This window comes from Palaemon carinicauda, chromosome 3 (assembly GCF_036898095.1).
Source record: "Palaemon carinicauda isolate YSFRI2023 chromosome 3, ASM3689809v2, whole genome shotgun sequence".
Taxonomy (NCBI): Eukaryota; Metazoa; Arthropoda; class Malacostraca; order Decapoda; family Palaemonidae; genus Palaemon; species Palaemon carinicauda.
In genome coordinates, this window is record NC_090727.1 from 20,209,290 (window position 1) to 20,214,757 (window position 5,468).

Sequence of the window (5,468 nt, forward strand, 5' to 3'; positions counted from 1 at the left end):
CCCTTGACTAAAGTCACTAAGGTGCATGCTAAAGGACATACAACGATCGTGGTATTCAATGTACCTTTTGACGTACTTCATGGAACTAATGGGTGAAAAAGGGCCATTTCAATGTGAAGAATGATCGAATTAGACTAATGTATTGTATAAGAGTTGATGAAAATGGAAGACGTAATAAGTAACCTAAATCAATTTCATAAATGTATTGGTTAACCATATATAAATATAAATATAAATATAAATATATATATATATATATATATATAAATATTTATTTATTTATATACATACATATATATATATATATATATATATATATATATATATATATGTGTGTGTGTGTGTGTTTGTGTGTATACAGCCACACAAATACATACATTTATATGCATACAAACATACGTCTCCCCTGTATAATAAAGAGCAAATGTTTGACTAATATATATATATATATATATATATATATATATGTGTGTGTGTGTGTATATGTATATGTATATATATATATATATATATATATATATATATATATATATATATGTATATATACTGTATATGAGTATGTATGTATGTGTACGTGTGCATTATTCTTACACTTTTTATATATAACAATTACTATTTAGGGATGGGGTTCTAAACTAAACCCAAAGTCATCTGGTCACTTTCACATTAGACACTGATGAGTCTTCTACGTGGGCGTATGAAGTGATTAATGTTATGAAGGGAGTTTTTCTCCACGAAAGGTTCTTCTAGTAATCAAGTCATTGAAGTACGAATGTGGTAATGGCCCTAGTTGTCTTATTCCATTTCTGGAGCCACCATCTCTTATATAAAATTGTTCAGGTTGAAAAGTAAATTTCTATCATAAAAAAAAATCTTTATCATCAAATCACTTGTGATTTTATTACGGGTTCCTCGTACCAGCAAAAGTCAGACCGGAAACAAGGGTAGTTTGGTTTATCAGCAATAGAATTTTTTCGCGTTACGAAGTATAGCGAAAAATAATTGTCCTAACGACATGTAAGCAGATCTTAAGTGTCTTGTTACTTAAGTTCAGTTGTTATGTAGGCAGTGGCCAATGAGAATTTAGTGTTGGGTGAAACGTATTCAATGTTTGAAGAGGTATTTAGTAAGTGGTCACTTTCTAGCGCACGCTAGCCCGAGCAAGTCGAATTTATTAGCCAGGACGCCAGGCAGGGTCAAATACAGCTTCAGATGTGAATAGTGTTTTCACGTTAGCAATCAGAATGCTGAAACCATTTCAAGAAGTGATGGACAATCTATTATCCGATTTCCAGCAGAATATTCAACAAGTATCCGCACCTCGTTAAAGTATGATGGAAAACCATTTGAATGAGCATCGCGTTATTTTGAGGAAACTGATACGAAAATGATAGCATTAGATGCGATTGTTTATCAACTTGGAGGACAAGGAACATCTAAAACTGCTGCAGAAACGAGTTAGTACGCATAGAGCAGCATCGCCGAAAGTGTCAAGCTAGTTAAAGATCGAGGGAAAGTGTGGATTCATATCAACTTCGATGGAAGAGGTCTAGAGCTCAATAAAAGCCGAGAGTTGACATTGGAGCCAGGAATGTACCAAGAAAGACGTCGAAAAGATAAGTGAAAATATAGCTGTTTTTATTTTGTATACTTAGCAGTTGGTACAAGGAAATTGGAACATTGTTTATTTTATTTTGTTGTTTTAATCGCCTGTTGGTTGTTGTTATTCACAATACATTGAACAGAATTAGATTGGGTCCGGTAAGATAGTCATTGACGTCTAAAAGGGCGATCACAAAATTCCATTTCAAAACCGTTACTGTGGTTGTTGGATTGGGTAACAATAGGTCAGAAAGGGACGAATCAGAATTTATTAAGAGAATGGGTGACACTGGTATCAGAAAAACTAAGAAATAATTCCTTTGACGGTGACCAAGAATGGAAATGGTAAGCAAAGGCTGGTTTTTTATTACAAACTTTTTAAGGATTTAATCAGTCTACAGTCTGCTTATCGCATAGAAATCTATTAAAACGTTGCCAATATCTTTCTCATTGGGGAAAAATTTAAAAAGTTTTTTATAATGGATATTCTTTAGATATTTTTGAAGCGGCGGTACATCTTTACTAAAGTTCTTAAGTCTGTTAGATATTGGAGATCTAAGGAAGTGAAGATTGAAGTATTTTTAGATGATGGCATAGCTGCGGATGGTTTATTTGAAGGGGCATTGGATGCTAGCTATTTACTTTAAAAGCTTCAAGATTTGGATTTATTTACAAGAAAGTATAATTGGTTTTCAGACTCTAAATTGTATTTGGAAAGGTTTACAGAGGACGAATACTGAAGGCGAATTTCGTAACTACAGTGTTAGGATAAACCATGTCGTTAAAGACCTTGTTTAGATGCCAAACATTCTGAATTAACGAAAACGTTATTTTAACGAATATCTTTTGGACAGAATTGTCTGTTACATAATTTCCACGAAATTTGTCGTGAAAGGTATTGTTAAAATGAAAACGATAAAGTATTTCTGTATTTTTACATATTGAGCAAAGCTAGTTGAGAACTTAATGAAGAAATATTAGATGCTCCGGTTGAGAGCACGTTTTGACGCAGAAATTCATTCTTTTTATTTTGGTCCTTACTTTAACTATATACTTGCATCAGACTTATTTAACCTATTACTTCATTGTGACGCCTAAGATGTAGGCAGTTTATCACTATATTGTGACGCCTCAGGTGTAGGCAGTTTATCACTATATTGTGATGCCTCAGGTGTAGGCAGTTTATCACTATATTGTGACGCCTCAGGTGTAGGCAGTTTATCACTATATTGTGACGCCTCAGGTGTAGGCAGTTTATCACTATATTGTGACGCCTCAGGTGTAGGCAGTTTATCACTATATTGTGACGCCTCAGGTGTAGGCAGTTTATCACTATATTGTGACGCCTCAGGTGTAGGCAGTTTATCACTATATTGTGACGCCTCAGGTGTAGGCAGTTTATCACTATATTGTGACGCCTCAGGTGTAGGCAGTTTATCACTATATTGTGATGCCTCAGGTGTAGGCAGTTTATCACTCTATTGTGACGCCTCTGGTGTTGGGAAATTTATATGTTGTGACACCTCAGTAGTAGGTTTGGAGTAATTCTGAAGTTTTTAGCGATGAATACAGCGCATTTTTTTTTTTTTCATATCATGAAAAGAGTGGTTGGAAACTGGACAGCAAATTAATCTTTAAAATTAAACATGAAGGAGCAGGAGGCAGTCGACAGAATTATGTAAAGTACTTTGGCAATGTTTGAACGTTGTTCCAGATAAAATTTTCGATTTTAATGCAAGTAGGTAGCAAAAAGCCAGATTTGGAAATCATAGAAAACCAAAGAATTTAAACTTGTACTGAATACACTGTTCAGGTCATCAATGTATGTAAGCCCAGAAAGAGTACAAAAGAGCGGATTTTTTGAAGTGTTGTCAACTAACATGGATGAATGGTCAATTCTTTTTTACATTTTTCCGAGTTATGGACTTGTGAGAGTTATTAATTCTTTAGACTGTTTTGCTACTTTTTAAAAATATGTTGAGGTTTTTAATCTCTAATATTGGTGTCCAGGTACAGAGGCAATTGATGCTTTAACTTGAGGTTTGGTGCTTTATACCAAAGGTTATTAATAAAATGGAGGTAAAAATTCTTAAGTAGAATATTCCTGAGTGAAAGTCCTCTGCATCTTGACTGTTCATATTAACGAGGGAAACTTTATTGTTAAACTTTGAGTGTTTATGTAACAAAGGTTTTATTACACGGCAAAGATAAGGAGAAAAAAAAAAAAAAAAAAAAAGGAAATTTTTCGCTGAAATTTAACTTTGATATAGAAGGTAAAGGTTTTTGAAATTACTCGCTGAAATTTAACTTTGATATAGAAGGTAAAGGTTTTTGAAATTACAAGTATATATGTACATTGTTTTATTTTTGGAATCTGCTTTCCAGGATCGTGAATGCAATGAAATGCCAGCAGTCGTCTTTAACGGTGGCATCTAATTTGGACAGGAAATTGGGGGACCTCAGTTGTCATGAGCATCTTCTATCATCGATGAATGGCAGCACCGACAAGGCCTACAAATTTGTCTTTCATCAAAGAGAAACTTACAATAATGGTCACGAGCAAAGCGAAATGCCATTGTATGTTGCTTATTTATCACGCTTCTATTAGTTTCCGGCGTTTTAGTAATCTCCAGTGATCAAGCTATTTATGCCATAACGTGCATGCATGAAATGAGGGGTTACATAGATCCAACGGAAAATTCACTTGTTAAATCTTTGCAAGCACCTGTGAAACATTAAGCTGGTAGATCGGTGCATACAAAGGATCTTTTTGATAATATGGTGTTGCAGAATCCGTGCGGATTATATTTTCCTATATTGAAAATCTTCTTTATTATTTTGATAGATCATTATAGTTTTCTTATCTGAGATTTGGGGAATTAAGTTTATTGTAATTTGAAGATTTCTTAGTTGAACAAAAAAAAAAAAAAAAAAAAAAATTAAATCACCAATACTGTTTAGTTTTTGATATCGGAAGTTATCACAAATGCTTTTCCATATTTGATGTATTTTGCTTGATGCAGAGGAAGCTGGAATGATTTTGTCCTTTGATCGATTTCTCTTTAAGAAGTTTTTTAAAAGCTCCTGTAATGTAACCAAACATAATTTTTTGTTAAAACTGTGGCTACAAGTTCAAACATCGCAAGCGATAACGTCAATGATAGGTGTCTTCATAGACATGAGTGTTGGTAGTCTGTTTCAAGTAAACATGTTTGTCAAAGGCTTCAAAAAGAGGTTAAATGTGTAAATCATTCAATCGGAGCATTTATTTCTCTCTCTCCATTTTTTTTCCTTCTCTCCCTTTCTTTGGTATTATCTAGGGTCAACCGGCACGGTGCGCTATAATGCAATTTAATGTTTTATTATGTTTATACCTGTAGTGTAGAGAATGCGGAGTGAAGTGAGGACTAGAATTTTTTCGCGTTACGAAGTATAGCGAAAAATAATTGTCCTAACGACATGTAAGCAGATCTTAAGTGTCTTGTTACTTAAGTTCAGTTGTTATGTAGGCAGTGGCCAATGAGAATTTAGTGTTGGGTGAAACGTATTCAATGTTTGAAGAGGTATTTAGTAAGTGGTCACTTTCTAGCGCACGCTAGCCCGAGCAAGTCGAATTTATTATTAATATTATTATCATTATTATTTATTAGTAGTACAAGAGTGAGGTTCCACCACTCAAATTTGAGTTACTCTGCATTATTGCCGTGGATACACAGGTTTCCATAGTTTTTTCAAAACTTGAGATTTTGTTTTTTATCTATGGTTTTTCCTGGGCGGCAGAGGAGGCTTATATGTTAATTTGAAAGTTTGTTCATTTTGTTTTAAATATGCACTGATATATCAGTACAGAAGTTTGTAGAAGTTAT

The 5,468-nt window shown here is 33.9% G+C and overlaps 1 long non-coding RNA gene across 1 annotated transcript in view; it reads left to right on the forward strand.

Annotated features, from left to right (window-relative positions):
- The first annotated feature begins 1,002 nt into the window (after nucleotides 1–1,002).
- LOC137638211 (uncharacterized) overlaps nucleotides 1,003–5,468 on the forward strand; it is a 4,561-nt gene continuing 95 nt past the window's right edge. The window contains exons 1-2 of the long non-coding RNA XR_011043887.1: nucleotides 1,003–3,875; nucleotides 3,924–5,468. The exon at nucleotides 3,924–5,468 is cut by the window's right edge and continues 95 nt beyond it. This is a non-coding gene — a long non-coding RNA (uncharacterized lncRNA). The remainder of the gene's footprint in view (nucleotides 3,876–3,923) is intronic.